The sequence below is a fragment of the Helianthus annuus genome, chromosome 2 (assembly GCF_002127325.2).
Source record: "Helianthus annuus cultivar XRQ/B chromosome 2, HanXRQr2.0-SUNRISE, whole genome shotgun sequence".
NCBI classification, from domain to species: domain Eukaryota; kingdom Viridiplantae; phylum Streptophyta; class Magnoliopsida; order Asterales; family Asteraceae; genus Helianthus; species Helianthus annuus.
Genome location: NC_035434.2, coordinates 153122812 through 153138855, shown reverse-complemented (window position 1 = coordinate 153138855; position 16044 = coordinate 153122812). Strand labels below are relative to the sequence as shown.

At 39.2% G+C, this 16044-nt stretch overlaps 1 long non-coding RNA gene across 1 annotated transcript; it reads left to right on the top strand.

The window, feature by feature from the left end:
- Positions 1-11083: 11083 nt before the first annotated feature.
- LOC110906964 lies at positions 11084-12444 on the top strand. Its single transcript, XR_002573905.1, has 3 exons — positions 11084-11137; positions 11605-11658; positions 12152-12444. It is a non-coding gene; the product is annotated as an uncharacterized LOC110906964 (long non-coding RNA).
- Positions 12445-16044: the final 3600 nt, after the last annotated feature.

The following is a 16044-nucleotide window of genomic DNA, read 5'->3' as shown; positions in this document are numbered from 1 at the left end:
AATAACCTATAACATCCATTGTCATAAACATCAAGTATCATCAAATTAACATAAAATACATCATCATCATTCTATACAAGAGCCACTACAAGTGGGTTGTTCATAAACATACATAACAATCAGAAATTTAAGCATAATTCAAGTTTCATAAGGCATTTCTATCACATATCCATCCTAACTTCACTTAGATTCACGAATTCATCAACACCCACTTCACCCAACATCACCAAATCATAAAATTTAACTTACTTGATAGTGAAGAACACTTAGGAGATCGATAATCTTGATAGATGCATCCTAAAAACTTCAATTCCCTTTTCAATTTGGAGATTTCTTGAGAATTAGGGTTTACTCCTTTCCCTCTGCCTTGTGCGATCGACCACACACACGCACAGTGTGTTTTGTGTTTTTATTTTTCTTTTTTTTTTAATAAATTTCAGTTTACATTTTGGCAATCTAGGTCCCTCAACTTTAACACATCATTATAGTTTCCACAAACTTCATTCCTTTACTTATTTATTAGACATTTAACTAAGTTTAATAACCTAGTTATTGTACTTCATCTAATTACACAAGATAACCTACTAACGAATTTAATAATTCGAGTTTTGGGGTGTTACACGATAAGGGTTCTAAACATAGTTCTGATTTAGACTTAATTGTGTATATTATGTGATCAAAGGTAGTTAATTTTCGGAAAACTAAACTAGCCAATGACGAAGTCGAATGGTAGTTCAGCATAGAAAATACGTAAGGTGGAATAGTCGTGGTTGTTAATAACTAATCTAACCACCTTGTGAATGATGACGATAGTTTGACGCTTAACAAGCAAGGTGGAGGCTTGGAAAGAAGCGGGTCAAACGAATCAAGAAGGAAAAGAAAAGCGTAGCTTTGATACGAGGTAAGTTAAGGTTACACCCCTTTAATTACAATACACTTACTTGTGAGTATTGACTAGGAATTATGTTAAGTTTTGAAATATGATGTTCCAGCATGATACCTTACAAGTCAGAATAAGTAAAATGATAAGAAACCATAGATTATGGTAAAAAAGGTAAAACGGAAAAGTAGTCAGGTATAGACTAACAAATAAGGAATTTTGAATATTTCGTTATGGGGTGAACTATAACGGGTCAAGTAATTTAAGAAAGGTCATTTAAGTATTAAGAATTTATGGTGTAAACCGGAATAGGTTCAAAAAGGGGTAAATTGGGAATAAGTACTTGATACACATAAAATCCACCTCAATGATAGTTTTGTTGGAAGACCACTTGATAAGCAATGTGAAAATAGGATGTTAGAGATGCATAAGAGCAATTCATAGTTTAAAGCGCTTAAATACCCTTAACGGGTCAAAATAAGCACATAAACATAAACGGGTTAATAGTTTCATAATAACCCGTGGTTTGAACTTTGTGTGACAAGAATGAGTCATTTAATATACGATGTCTATGGTAATTTAGGTGTACCAAACTTGTTGGTTTGACGAAAGTATGAAATGGGTCAAAAGCTTGTTTAAAATCTTAAGAATTAAATTAAAGTCGAGGGTTTATAATCTGGAAAATTGGTTATCCGAGTGTCAAATTTTAGCTCCACATGATGGAGAATCAAATAACGATCACGTAGGAAAAAGAATTGTGCAAAACGGATAAGTAGAATGAAAGTTATTGTCACACCCTGACTTTTGCGGAAGCGTGGTTATTTGGTGTAACTTCTTACTACCATAGCAATCAATCATAACAATGCTATATGATAAAAACATGAGATGTTCATCCATTAATAAAGTTTAGAAATTACCATAACATACTTGTCTTGAAAACATCGACACCAAAATAAGTTACAAACAATGACTTGTTTAACTGAGTTCATAAAGACTTCACAAAAGACTCTAAATAAAACCTGAGTTTAGAAACATGTATTCCGTCCAGGATTAGGATACACTCCCTAAACTCAACACCCATGGATTACATCTCTTATTTCACGACGCAGCTTGAAGACACATGCATACCCTGCCAGATCCACTAGTTCCCTGAAATACATGTAGTTTAAAAATATCAACAAAAGTTGAGCGAGTTCATGTGTTCGTGAGTATGTATAAACCTTTGTATTGCATGTATGTATGAATGTCCCGGTATGATTGCAAACAAGGAAAAGATCACCAATGGTTTGCAAGGCCACTGATATGTGTGACGGTGTAGGAAGACTCAAACCTAGCAAAGTTGCACCGGGCTTCCGGTTGGAAGACATAGTCACCACAATGGGCCAACCTGGCCTCATGGGTGTGGGCTCGCTACACCCAAATAGATCTATCACTCATGCCCCTCGGTCCTGATACGAGGATTAATGGTCCCAAGTATCCGCCTACCCTATCACATGATCTATGGTTCTTTCCTAGGCTAATCATACCAATAGTATTCGTATGTAATCCTTTTTGTAACATGTATTCCACCCCCGAAGTTAATAAACAAAACAGTTTAAAGAAAAGGGGGGACATGAACTCACTGTAGTGCGTGTTCAGTACCGGCAACTCAAATCTCCGCAGCTAATCACGACTACCTATAGTGTACTAACGTCTATTAGACGAATGGGTCGTTCCTTGGCTTAGAGTTTAATGTTTTTGAGTTGCGTTTCTTATGTTATTCCAAGTTATAATTACTTGTTAAAAATAGATCATTTTAACTTTAAATTATATTTAATTTTGGAATAATTGTTCAATCAATATTTTTGTATTAATACTTCTCAAGTATTTTAACTTCGTATTTCCTTCCCAAGGATGGGGGTATTTCATACATGTATATTTGTAGTTCCGAAATAATATATTTTTAAGTCCCACTTACAAAATATATATAACTTATTTGCCAAAAATTAATGTATTCCCAAGAAAATATATATTTTTCTCAAAAATCATATATCTTCTAAATATACTAGGAAAATATATTTTTATCTCCCAAAAATAATATATTTTCTTTTTGTCGAAAATATGATATAACTTGGCAATATGTACAAAAATCATATTTTCACTTCTTTTGTTTCCAAAATAATATTTACTGAAAATATATTGTAACGGTATATTCCAGAATATTTCATAAGTTACGTTTTTGCGTTCGGTTTCACAATATCAAGTGTGTAACTTAAATATTTATTCCTTGCGATTTTTGGTATTATTTTGGAGTTGTAATTTCATGGTATTTGTAAGTTATATTATTTTACCCTAAAATAATATAACTATTCCACAAAGTATACAAGTATTCACATAAATGTCTATAGTATAATATATATATTCTAAATATATATATTTATCCATTTTTATTTTACAAAAACCCACCTCCAATACTTGTATTTTTGTTACAAAAATTATGGCAAAGTTTATATTTGAAAAACATAGTTTAAAATATACTTGTAAACACTTGTCTAGAAAATATTTTCCAAGTGTTGGTATTTTAAGAAAATTTTCGCCATAGTTTCCCCTAAAAATGGAGGTGTCCATGCTATTTAGCATATCATTTTCTTTTCAAAATCAACACACAATGATCAACAATCAATTCTAAACAATAATATGCCTACCAAGTGCAAAAACTATACACTTTTCATAACAACATGAACTTGGTCTTTCACCAAAAATGTGTAGTGACTTGGTAAAGTGTTTAGTGGGTTTAGTTATCCTCCAAAATGTATTTACTTCTTGATAAACTTCATTCTTAAAGGTTTTAGATGTTTATAACTTGTAAACATATTTTACAAAAATGTTTATTTATAACATCTTCTTGTTTCATAGGTATTTCTACACTTATTTTATCACCAAAAATAGTGTAAGTTTAGTAAAAGCCATGATCTATTAGAAATCATATTTTGAACTTGTTTTCCTTGGAAAATCATTCACAAGTCTTGAATCTATAAGTTTACTAGGTCACTTTGATCATTGTTTTACAAGAAATCACTTTATTTATCAAGTTCATGCTCATACTAGAAGATGATCATCTTATTACATAATCATCCTTCCACTTGCTAGATCATGTATTTAATCACAATCTAGCAAGCTCTATGTGATGATCAACATCACATTTTCAAGTAAACAACAAGCAAGTATTAAACATACACTAAACAATATCATTTCATCCATATATCACCATATGTAAAGCTTTATGTTCAAGATTCAAGTTTATGTTCTTTAGTGTTCTTGTTATTTTCATCATACAACATCTTTTAACCATTAAAAATAGAAGTAAACAAGGATCAAGAGAGCCTTACTACTAGCTTCAAGCTAGGGAAGAAAAATGGTGAAAATGGAGTGGATAAAAGCAAACAAAGGAGGTCCTTGATGATCCGTGAGTTCCAAGCTTCCTGAAACACCTTTGAGCACCTTGAGATAACCTTGGATCGGATGGAGCTTGATCGAAAATGGTGATGGTGTTTGGAGGGTGTTCGGCCGAAAGCTTTATGAGGGAGAGGAGAGAGTTAAAGTGTGGAAGATGGTGAGATGTTAAGCATTCTTATAATTCTCTAAACTCTAATATCCATTGGTTTATGTGTCTTCTCAAGTACAAACAAGATCAAAGCAAATCCCAATTAAAGATTTTCATGAGATTTAGGAAGATTGAAGTAATCTTGAGGTGGGGCCACCTCATTTGGGCCGTAATTATCATAAGGTTGGGGGGGGGGTGTAATTGTAAGTTGATGGTAAAAGTAGGTAATTAGAGGAAGTTAAGTGTAAAATTCTAGTGTTTTAGTGTATCATGCATTATGTAGTATGTTAAAGTGTTCGGGAACCATAACTAGTTCAGAAAAAGTAAACAATGCTTCTAGCAATATTTTGGTGTTCCGGGTAATGTCCGGTTATTCGGTTAGATATCGGTTCGTTAAAGCGTCAAGTGATTCCGTATAGTGTCCTTTATGTAACTTTTTGTGACACTTTCAATTCCCGACACTTAGGAAAGCATACAGGACCATTTTGCCATGTTTTTGCATGTTACTAGCATGTTAAAATGCTGATTTTTTTTCATTAATGCAGAATTCTGCACTTTACGTGGGTTTTAGGCACTTTCCGGCACTTAAACTATCACCTAGTGACGCAGTTTTATGGTCCTTACTTCCCTACACTCCATATTAGTGTAGTACCTTGTCTCTGGCCCTTACGGGGTCTCAAAACATTGCATGTCTATGTACTGACATTGTCAGCATGTTTCTGAGTTATCTGCTAACTGTGCTAACCGTGCTTTGTGCATCATTTATGTCACTAAAGTTTGTATGTGATAAATGGTGTGACAATATGAAATGTGATGCACATGTATGTATGGTACAGAAATCAGAAAGCAGTTTACGTCATCAGTTGTAATTAAGCACAGTCATTAAGCACAAATTAATATTAATTAATTGTACGGATACCTGTAATCATGAGGGTTGTCACATTCTCCCCTCGTTCAGAAAATTTCGTCCTGAAATTTTAGTTCTGCTACTAGATGCAGGGGTCTTGGGGAACAAATGTGGGTATTTTTCTTTCATACGATCCGCATGTTCCCACGTGAATTCTGGGCAATGTCGCGCATTCCATCAAACCTTGACGAGTTTGACACTACTCCGGCGTGTCTTGTTAACCTTCCAATCAGTAACCTCAACAGGTTCTTCAGTAAAGTGGAGTGTGTCATCAATATGAACTTCGTCGGCAGGAATGACCACTGTTTCTTGAGTTGGACTCTTTTTCAGATTAGATACATGAAATGTATCATGAACGCCATTCAGCTCGGCGGGTAGATCCAACTTGTAGGCTACAAGACCAATCCTTTCCAGGATTTTAAATGGACCAATTTATCTGGGGTTCAACTTCCCACGCTTCCTAAAGCGTGCCACACCCTACCAGGGTGAAACCTTTAACAAAACCATATCTCCCACCTCAAACTCCAGAGGTTTCCTTCTTCGGTCCACATAACTCTTTTGACGATCACGAGCCGCTTTGATGCGCTCTCGGATCTGGAAAATCTTATCAGTCATCTCTTGATCTAATTCCGGGCCAACAAGCTGTCTATCACCTGTGTCTGACCAGCATAGCGGTGATCGACACTTACGTCCACAGAGAGCTTCGAACGGTGCGGCTTGGATGCTTGCATGATAACTATTGTTGTATGAAAATTCTACCAATGGTAGGTGAGTGTCCCAACTACTACCTAAATCCATTATGCAAGCTCGCAACATGTCTTCCAACGTTTGAATCGTTCATTCACTATGTCCGTCTGTCTGTGGATGAAATGCAGTACTCAGATTCAACTAAGAACCAAAAGCTTCTTCAAAGGATTGCCAAATCCTTGACACAAACCTTCCGTCTCGATCAGAGATAATCGAGAGAGGCACTCCATGTCGTGCTATAATCTCTCTCAGGTACAGCTCAGCAAGCTTACTAGTGTTGTCTTTCTCTTTGATTGCCAAAAAGTGTGCAAATTTCGTCAAACGGTCTACAATTACCCAAATCGTGTCATGGCCCTTGGGCGTCCTTGGTAACTTCGTTATAAAGTCCACAGAAATCTGCTCCCATTTCCATTGGGGTATTCTGGTTGTTGCAGAAGACCTGAAGGCTTCTGGTATTTGGCTTTTACCTTGGCGCAAGTCAAACATTTGCCAACATATATCGCAACGTTGCCTTTCATTCTCGGCCACCAATAGAAATCCTTTAGATCTTGGTACATTTTGTCCGATCCTGGATGGATCGAGTACCGTGACTTGTGAGCTTCATCAAAAATAACATTTCTCAAACCACCAAACAAGGGAACCCAAATTCGTTTCATGAAGCACAACGTTCCTTCCTCATTTGGTACCAACTGCTTCTCCATCCCACGGAGATATTCATTTTCAAGGTTCCTTTCTTTAAGAGCTTCTCTCTGCGCGGAACGAATGCGCAACGAGAGGTCCGTCTGAATGATCATTTCCAAAGCCCTAACCCTTATGGGCTTGATCTTTTCCTTCCGACTCAGGGCATCGGCAACCACATTCGCCTTTCTTAGGTCATACTTAATTTCGCAATCATAATCATTCAATAGTTCAACCCAGCGTTTCTGTCTCATGTTAAGCTCTTTTTGATCAAATATATGCTGCAGACTCTTGCGATCAGTATAGATTGTGCATCACGTGCCATATAAGTAATGTCGCCAGATCTTCAATGCAAATACCACCGCACCTAGTTCCAAATCATGTGTGGTGTAATTTTTCTCATGGACCTTCAACTGGCGAGAAGCATATGCTATAACTTTCTGTCGCTGCATCAGCACGCAGCCTAAACCTTGACGTGAAGCGTCACAATATACCACGAAGTCGTCAGTGCCTTCGGGTAGAGATAAAATCAGTGCGTCACAAAGCTTGTTCTTCAACAACTGAAAAGCTTCTTCTTGCTTATCTCCCGATTCATACTTCTTGTCTTTTTGTGTGAGGGAGGTCAACGGTTGAGCGATTTTCGAGAAATCCTCAATAAACCTGCGATAATATCCTGCCAACCCTAGGAACTGTCAAATCTCGGTTGGCGTCTTCGGAGTCTCCCAATTCTTGATCGCCTCGATCTTTGTGGGATCCACATGAATTCCATTTTCGTTAACTACATGACCAAGAAACTGGACTTCGCGTAACCAGAACTCGTACTTTGAGAACTTAGCGTACAACCTTTCTTTCTTAAGCAGTTCTAAGATAGCCCTTAGATGTTGTTCATGTTCTTCTTTTGTTTTTGAATAAATCAAAATGTCATCAATAAACATGATCACGAACTTATTGAGGTATGGCTTGCAAACCCTATTCATCAAATCCATGAATACAGCTGGCGCGTTTGCCAGACCAAACGGCATAACCAGGAACTCGTAATGTCCATAGCGAGTCCTAAAGGCCGTCTTGGGAATACTTTCCTCTTGAATCCTCAACTGGTGATAACCTAATCATAGATCGATCTTTGAGTAAAAACTTGAACCTTGTAATTGATCGAACAGGTCATCGATCCTTGGCAAAGGATATCTATTCTTAACAGTCAATTTATTCAGCTCTCGGTAGTCGATACACATGCGAAAACTACCATCCTTTTTCTTAACGAACAAAACTGGAGCTCCCCAAGGCGAGAGCTTGGTCTGATAAATCCCTTGTCTAACAACTCCTGAAGTTATGTTGACAGCTCTTGCATTTCTGAAGGCGCAAGTCGATAAGGTGCCTTAGCTACAGGCGCGACGCCTGGAACTAAGTCAATATGAAACTCGACTTGTCTTTGTGGCGGCAATCCTGGCAAGTCTTCTGGAAAGACTTCAGGATACTCCTTCACGACTGGAATGTCTTCTATCATCGGCTCAGCGGCTTCTTTATCCACGATGTGTGCCAAGAAGGCAACACATCCTTTCTGTAAACACTTTCGAGCTTTCAAACAGCTAATGATCCTTAGGGGCGTATCGTGCTTCTCTCCATGTACCACAATCTTTTCTCCATCCGCTATTGGAAGGCGTATGATTTTCTCGTGACATACAATTTCTGCTCTGTTGCTTGACAACCAATCCATCCCTACTACCACGTCGAAGCTTCCCAACTCTACTGGCAGTAGATCCAGTGTAAACTCGTGCTCTCCCAGTTCAATCACGCATCCTCTGATGACTTCATTTGTTTCAACTAGCTTTCCATTAGCCAGTTCAATTGAGTACGGAATGTCTAACTTACTAGCAGTTAACCCAAGCATATTCTTAAATTCTAGCGATACGAAACTATAATCGGCACCAGTATCAATTAGTACAGATGCAAAGCGTTGATTAATAGGGAACGTATCAGTGACTACATTTGGATCTTGGCGTGCTTCCCTCGCCCCGATATTGAAAACTCTTCCTTGTGCTTGATTGAGCTTTGGGCATTCTCTCTTAAAGTGTCCCATGTCTCCACAATTAAAACAACCTGGTCCTCGACCATTACCGTTCCCATTACCACCTTGAGCGTTGTTTTGGTTGCGATTCCCACCTCCAGCTTGATTTCCAAAATTTCCTCGATTACCATTTCTGCCATTCCCTCCTTGTGGGCGGTTTCCATTCCCATTACCTCCACGGTTGTTGTTACCAAAACCCCTTTGACCTCCGCGGCCAGTACCAACCCAGCATGTTTTTTTCGAGTGACCAACTCTTCCAGAAGATTCACATTTTCCAGATCGGCATCGTCCATTGTGATGCAACTGACACGCGTCACACTTGGGCAAGGTGCCCATATGCCCCTTTCCTTTGGCCTTGGCCGGTGCGCTTGTCTCATCCTTCTTGTTTGAACTGCTGGTACCTTTCTTAAAGTTGGAGAACTTCCGTTTGTTCTCACTGGATGACTCAACGTGAGTCTCCTTTTTCTTCGGGTCGGAGATCGAAAACTTGTTTAACCTGATAGCTTCTTCCGTTAGTGACGCTCAGATCGATAGCCTCATAATCTGAGGTGCCAACCCCCAAATGAAACGCTCGACGCGTTTGAATTCCGGGCTAACCATGTATGGTACTACGTGAGATAGATCGTGAAATCTCTGCACATATTCGGCAATTTTTGGGCCGTCCATCTTGAGGTTCCAGAATTCAGTTTCTAACTTTTGAATTTCGGCCCTGGAGCAATACTTTTTATGCATGAGCTCCTTCAGCTCATTCCAAGTCAAAGTGTATGCTGCTGCCTCTCCCAATGTTTGGACTTGGAGATTCCACCACGAAAGCGCTCCATCAATGAACAATCCGGAGATGTAGGTGACTTGCTGTTCTGGTGCGCATTTGCTTATCCTTAACATGGAATCCGTCTTCTCCGTCCATCGAACATAAGCCACAGCACCCCCGGTGCCGTCAAAATTCAGCGGTTTAAAGTCTAAAAATTGCTTAAAGGTACAGCCATGTGGTGGGTTGTTCCTCGAGGTACCCCTGCTAGTTTCGGCGCGTGAGGCTTCGTAATCTGCTATTGCTCAGGAGATCCTTTCTTGTAATTCGGCCTCAGTAGTGGGTAAACGATTTTCCCTTCATGGAGGCATCTTCTATAAGAAGATTGTATAGGTCAGGTCTTATGCATATAAGTATGTAGTATGCGTATGTAGTAACATTCATCAACACAAGTAACACATAACATCCCATGTCATAACATAAACAAGTAATCCAACAATGCATGTAATGAGAATGTTGCGATTGAGCTATCATATATCAAGACCACAAGTACAGTTTACAAGTTTCACAAATGTATCATACATCAAAAGAGACTAAGGGTCACATCACACTTGTCTGAATCGTCTAACTAACTACATCAGTCAAAAGTCAAGAGTCAAAAGTCAACATGTGGTCTTCAAAATGCTGCACAATCTGACACAATAGCTGCACTCTCATCAAAAGCATGATATTTGCATCAAACCAAAAACCTCTAAGCTGATGGGGGAGGAGGAGGTGGAGGAATGAAAAGCAAACGGCGCATACGCGCTAACTCCTCCTCGAGAGTATGAACAAGCTGCAACAAACAGCAAATCTGCTACTCCATAGTAAGAAATCGGATGTCGAAATCCGGGTAAGGAAATAGTGGAGCGGGTGGAGCAACAAACTGTGATGGACTAGTACCAGGTGGAGGACGCGGGATCCTCTCCAGCTCAGTAACTCTATGACTCAACATATCCTGCTGGAGCTGCAAGGATAAAAGCAGATCATCCCTAGAGTATCCAATGTGGAAGGGATGGTATGGATCAGATATAGGCATGACGTTGGGCAGAAACCAGATAAGTGACTCGCCCGTGGGTGCAGAAGAAGAAGCCGTGCGTACAAACTGGGCATGAAATGATCGGCTGCTGACACAAAAGGTACGTAACCGGGCTGCTGACTCGAAGGTCCTTCCCCTGGACAGGTGTAACACCCCAAAAATAATTATTATGCATAAGCTAAAATGTAGAAATAAAAGGGTGGTGCTAAAATTTAAGTTGTGATGGAAATAGAGGGGTTAAAGTTGTAAATACCTAAAAACAAGATTAATAAAAATGATTAATAGTAAAAACCCACGCACAGTACGTGTGTGGGGTTCTGTACGATCGAACAAGGGGCCAAGGAGAAAAGAAACCCTAGTTTCATCTAAATCACAAGGAAAACTATAAAGATTCAATGAAATTGAAAGCATAATCAGGAAATTTCAAGCTCTTAACGTGTCCATTGAAAGGGTAAGTTCAATTTTGTGATTTAACAAATTGTAGAAAGTGGGTTTTGATCTAATCTTGAATGCATGATATGAAATTTATGAAATTTAGTTAAGGTTATGATGTAGGATCAGGATTATGTCTGAATTTTAGAAAATTTGTGGTTAATAGCCGAAACCCAAATTGATGAGAAGTTGCTAGGGTTAAATTGATCAAGTTTTGATATGTGTGTGGTGTGTTGTTGAGGAATAACCTTGTTTATGATGAATAATCACTAGATAATCTGATTTAGAGTAAAGCTAAAATGAATGTTGTTGAATGATTAAAGAAATTAGCTTAGTAATATATGTTAGTTAAATGAGTAAATGTCCCAAAAATGCGAAACCCGCCATGTGTTTGATGAAATGCTTGAATGAACAACTATGTGAAATATTGAATGTAATGGAAAGAAATTCCGGGTACTAAACAAATGAACGGATGTGTTAATATAGGCGTAAAGGAAGAGGGCTCAGGTTCTAAGAAGTCGGAAAGCTCACAAGACAAAGGTATGTTTCGTGACGTACAAAACTTTACTTAAATTTTTTATTAGTAACTGTGTAAAGCAAATTGTGTTATATTGGTTATTTCTTGCTATAATGGATACGGTGACTAGTAAATAAATAGCAAATCCCTTGCGGATTTGGCTAAGCTAATGAAGGTTAAGCTATGATAAGCAAATCGACCGGTTCGAGTAACTAGGTCGAGTAATGATATGATACCATTCGTCTTGAACGGGTGGTTTTGAATGCTATAACGAATGCGAGATGCTTAATCCGTTCTACGGATGGAAAGAAGAATTGATGTTGAAAGCAAATAACCCAATCAAACGGGTCGAACGCGTATGCTTAACTCTCATTGAGAGTGTTTATGCTATACCCAAGTTTATGGGTAGTCGAATGCGTAAAACGGTTAAAAGTTCATATACGGATGGAACTAAAATGAAAGAATTATGATTTAGCGAGTGTGATAACTAACCTTTGAAATTTCTTGTTAATGTAGGTAAATCCTCATCGTAGACTCTATGGCGAATTGAAGAGAGCACGTGATCACCACTTAACATATCAAGCGCTTCCGCTAGTTGCTTTAATGTTTTGGGTCAATAATTGTGAAAGTTTGTCTAAACTAGTTAGTAGATGTATTGGTCAAAAGTTTATGTTTTTCTTGGATTTTCGTTGTGTCTAGTCGTAAGGGTCATGGAATATTTTGTATGAAAGTTGTATGAAACAGGGGCATGCTCATTGTACGAATGGGTCATGCCCGATTTTTGTCGAAAATATGAATTTAACTTGTTATTTCAAGTCTTAAAATTATCGTCAAAAATGGTTTTATAAGAACTAAATAAGCGGGTCTAACAAGTTGGTATCAGAGCCAAGGTTTGAGGGATTCGAGCGTTAAACGCGGTGCTTGAACTCAAACCGATGGCTCGTTCGAAAGAGTGCTCGCTCCAAGATCGCCCAAGAGGTAACTTTAAAGTTATAAATAAGTTGCAAGTGTGTTCTTTTTATGAGTTTGATGGAAATAATTAAAAAGATTTATGAGAAGGTCAAATGATAAGTTCAGGAGCTGTAGAACCTGAACGGAATGGAAAGAATCGAATGAGAATGCTTAAAAATGGAACTGCAGCGTTTCTGCAAAACGGAAGCCCGTCGCCGACGGGTTAACCCCCGTCGCCGACGGCATCCTCTTGTCCGACGCCTAAACTAACTGCCGACGGGAAAAACCGTCCGACGGCCATCATACGAGCCCGTCGCCGACGGGCACATAGCCGTCGCCGACGGCTTACATAATGCCAAAACGCTGAAATTGTTTTGTTTTTCATGCTTTGTGTTACCGGTTTGTCCGAAAGCTTATTTCATGGCTACGTAGTGTCCATATAAGGTTTAACAAGTGTATGTAATCACAATTAGCGATTACAACGAGAATGGATTCGTAAGAATCAAAAGAAATGAAGCAAATGACATGAAATGGATTAAGTGAATGATGATTAATGAGTAATGATATGCGGAAAGTTTGTAATTTGTATTAAACGAGAAGCATGATATTGTGTAGATGGCTGATGCAAGAAATGTCAATGAGGATGATGACGCAACTCGGCAAGAAGCGTTTAACAGTAGGGTTACGGAGGTAGCGGAAGGGGTTATGCAAGCCCATCTTCCGCGATTAGCTCAAGAGGTGGAAAGCCGGGTTTTGGGAGTCGTAGATGCTATGATGACTAGCAAGATTGAAGAACTGAAAGAACTATTAGAGGGATCTAGAAACAAAAGCAAGGAACGTAGGTGCACGTATAAAGACTTCATGGCATGCCAACCCGCAACGTATGATGGTAAAATTGACCCGATTGCATGCCAAAGATGGATTTCAAATATAGAAGCGGTGTTTATTCGAAGTCGTTGTGATAACGAAGATAAGGTGATGTTCGCTACCGGCCAACTCACTTTTCAAGCAAAAGATTGGTGGGATGCACACAGTAAAGAGATAGGCGAAGAAAGGCTCCAAACAATGACCTGGCAAGAGTTTAAGGATCCTTTTATGAAATATCACTGCCCTCATTCAGCCGTTGATAAGATTCAAGAGGATTTCTTACGCCTCCGACAGAAAAACGAAACGATAAATGAGATATCGAACATTTTCTTGGATAAGATGAAGTTTTGTGGAGAGTTTGTGCAAACTGAAAGGATGAAGATTAATCGCTTTTATGGGGTGTTAAAGGCAGAATTTAGGGAGTTCATCACTCCCTCGAAGTGTGAGACTCTTGATGAGCTAATCAATCTAGCGCGGGATAGAGAGATCGAAATCAAGAGGCAAGAAGAACGTGGAGAAAAGAGACCAAATGAAAAAGGTGGAAGTTCGACCCCGGCCAAAAAGGGGAAGTATCAAGAGCAAGGAAGAAAAGATAAGTCGAAGAGTGGTATCACGCCGTGTAAGACTTGTGGAAAGCTTCATACGGGGGAATGCTTGTTAGGCAAGAAAGGGTGTTATAAATGTGGTAAGGAAGGGCATTCGTCTTATCAGTGTCCAAACAACCCGAAGACTTGCTTTCATTGTTTTGAAAAAGGGCATGTTAAATCGGAATGCCCAAAACTTCAGCAAGAGTCAAAGAAAGAAGATAAGAAGCAAGAGGGTTCTAGAGCGAAAGGGAGGGTGTTCCAAATTACATCCGAAGAAGCCAAGTCTCACCCGAATGTGATTTCAGGTATCTTTTTACTAAACTCCATACCGGTTTATGTTCTATTCGATACTGGAGCTACCATGTCATTTATTTCGAATGCAATTATACAACATTCGTCCTTTAAGATCGAACGAATGTCAATGCCTCTAGAAGTAGAAATAGCTGATAGTAAGATCTATATGCTACATGAGATATGTAGGAAATGTAAATTCATAATGGAAGATGAGGAATTCGAAATTGATCTCATACCTATGGTTCTAGGGGAATTTAAAATGATAGTGGGAATGGATTGGTTGGCACGACACCGGGTAGAAATAAATTGTGAAAATAAGATAATGTCTATTCAAGCCCCAAGTGGAAGGCAATTGAGTATTCAAGGGGAAAGAAACGTAGAAACCAAATTGTGTAACCTTATCAAAGCCTTTAAATACATACGCAATGGAAATAGAGCATACCTGGCTTATGTGGTAGACGCTCAGCAAATTCTCCTGAAGCTTGAAGACGTTGAGGTCGTGAATGAATTTCCGGATGTGTTCCCGGAAGAATTGCCGGGACTCCCTCCCGAAAGAGAAATAGAATTTCGCATCGAATTAAACCCGGGTGCAAAGCCAGTTGCGAAGGCTCCCTATAGACTTGCTCCCACCGAGATGCGGGAGTTAATGACACAATTACAAGAACTTCTAGATAAGGGCTTCATACGCCCAAGTGTGTCGCCTTGGGGAGCACCCGTTCTATTTGTTAAAAAGAAAGACGGGTCGATGCGTATGTGCATCGACTATAGGGAATTAAACAAGCTGACCATAAAGAACCGCTACCCTTTACCTAGAATTGACGACCTTTTTGATCAATTACAAGGGGCGAGTTGGTTCTCCAAGATAGACCTGCGTTTGGGGTACCATCAAGTTAGAGTACGGGAAGAAGATATTCCAAAGACTGCGTTTAGAACCCGTTACGGGCACTATGAATTTTTAGTCATGTCGTTTGGATTGACGAACGCGCCGGCTGCGTTTATGGATCTTATGAACCGGGTGTGCCGACCCATGTTAGACAAATCGGTAATCGTGTTCATAGATGATATCTTAGTCTATTCGCGAAGCAAAGCTGAACATGCAAGGCACTTGCATGAAGTACTCGAAATTCTCTGCAAGGAGAAACTTTACGCAAAATTTTCAAAATGTGCCTTTTGGCTCAGAGAGGTGCAATTCCTGGGTCACGTGATCAATGCGGAAGGTGTTTTAGTTGATCCTTCAAAGATTGATGCTGTAATGTAGTGGGTCTCTCCGAAGAACCCAACAGAGATAAGAAGTTTTCTGGGCCTTGCCGGGTACTATAGAAGGTTCATACAGGATTTTTCGAAGATAGCCTTACCCTTAACAAAACTGACAAGAAAGAAAGAGAAGTTTGTGTGGGGTAAAGATCAGGAGGAGGCTTTCCAAATGTTAAAGGAGAAACTATCCCGTCCTCCGGTTCTAACATTACCGGATGGAACTGAAGACTTGGTGGTCTATTCAGACGCATCACACCAGGGATTAGGCTGCGTCTTGATGCAAAGGGGAAGAGTCATCGCTTATGCTTCAAGACAATTGAAGCTGCATGAAGTAAACTACCCGACTCACGATCTAGAATTGGCAGCGGTAGTATTCGCCTTAAAGATTTGGAGACATTATTTGTACGGCACGAGATGCACTATTTACTCAGATCATAAAAGCCTCAAGTACCTTTT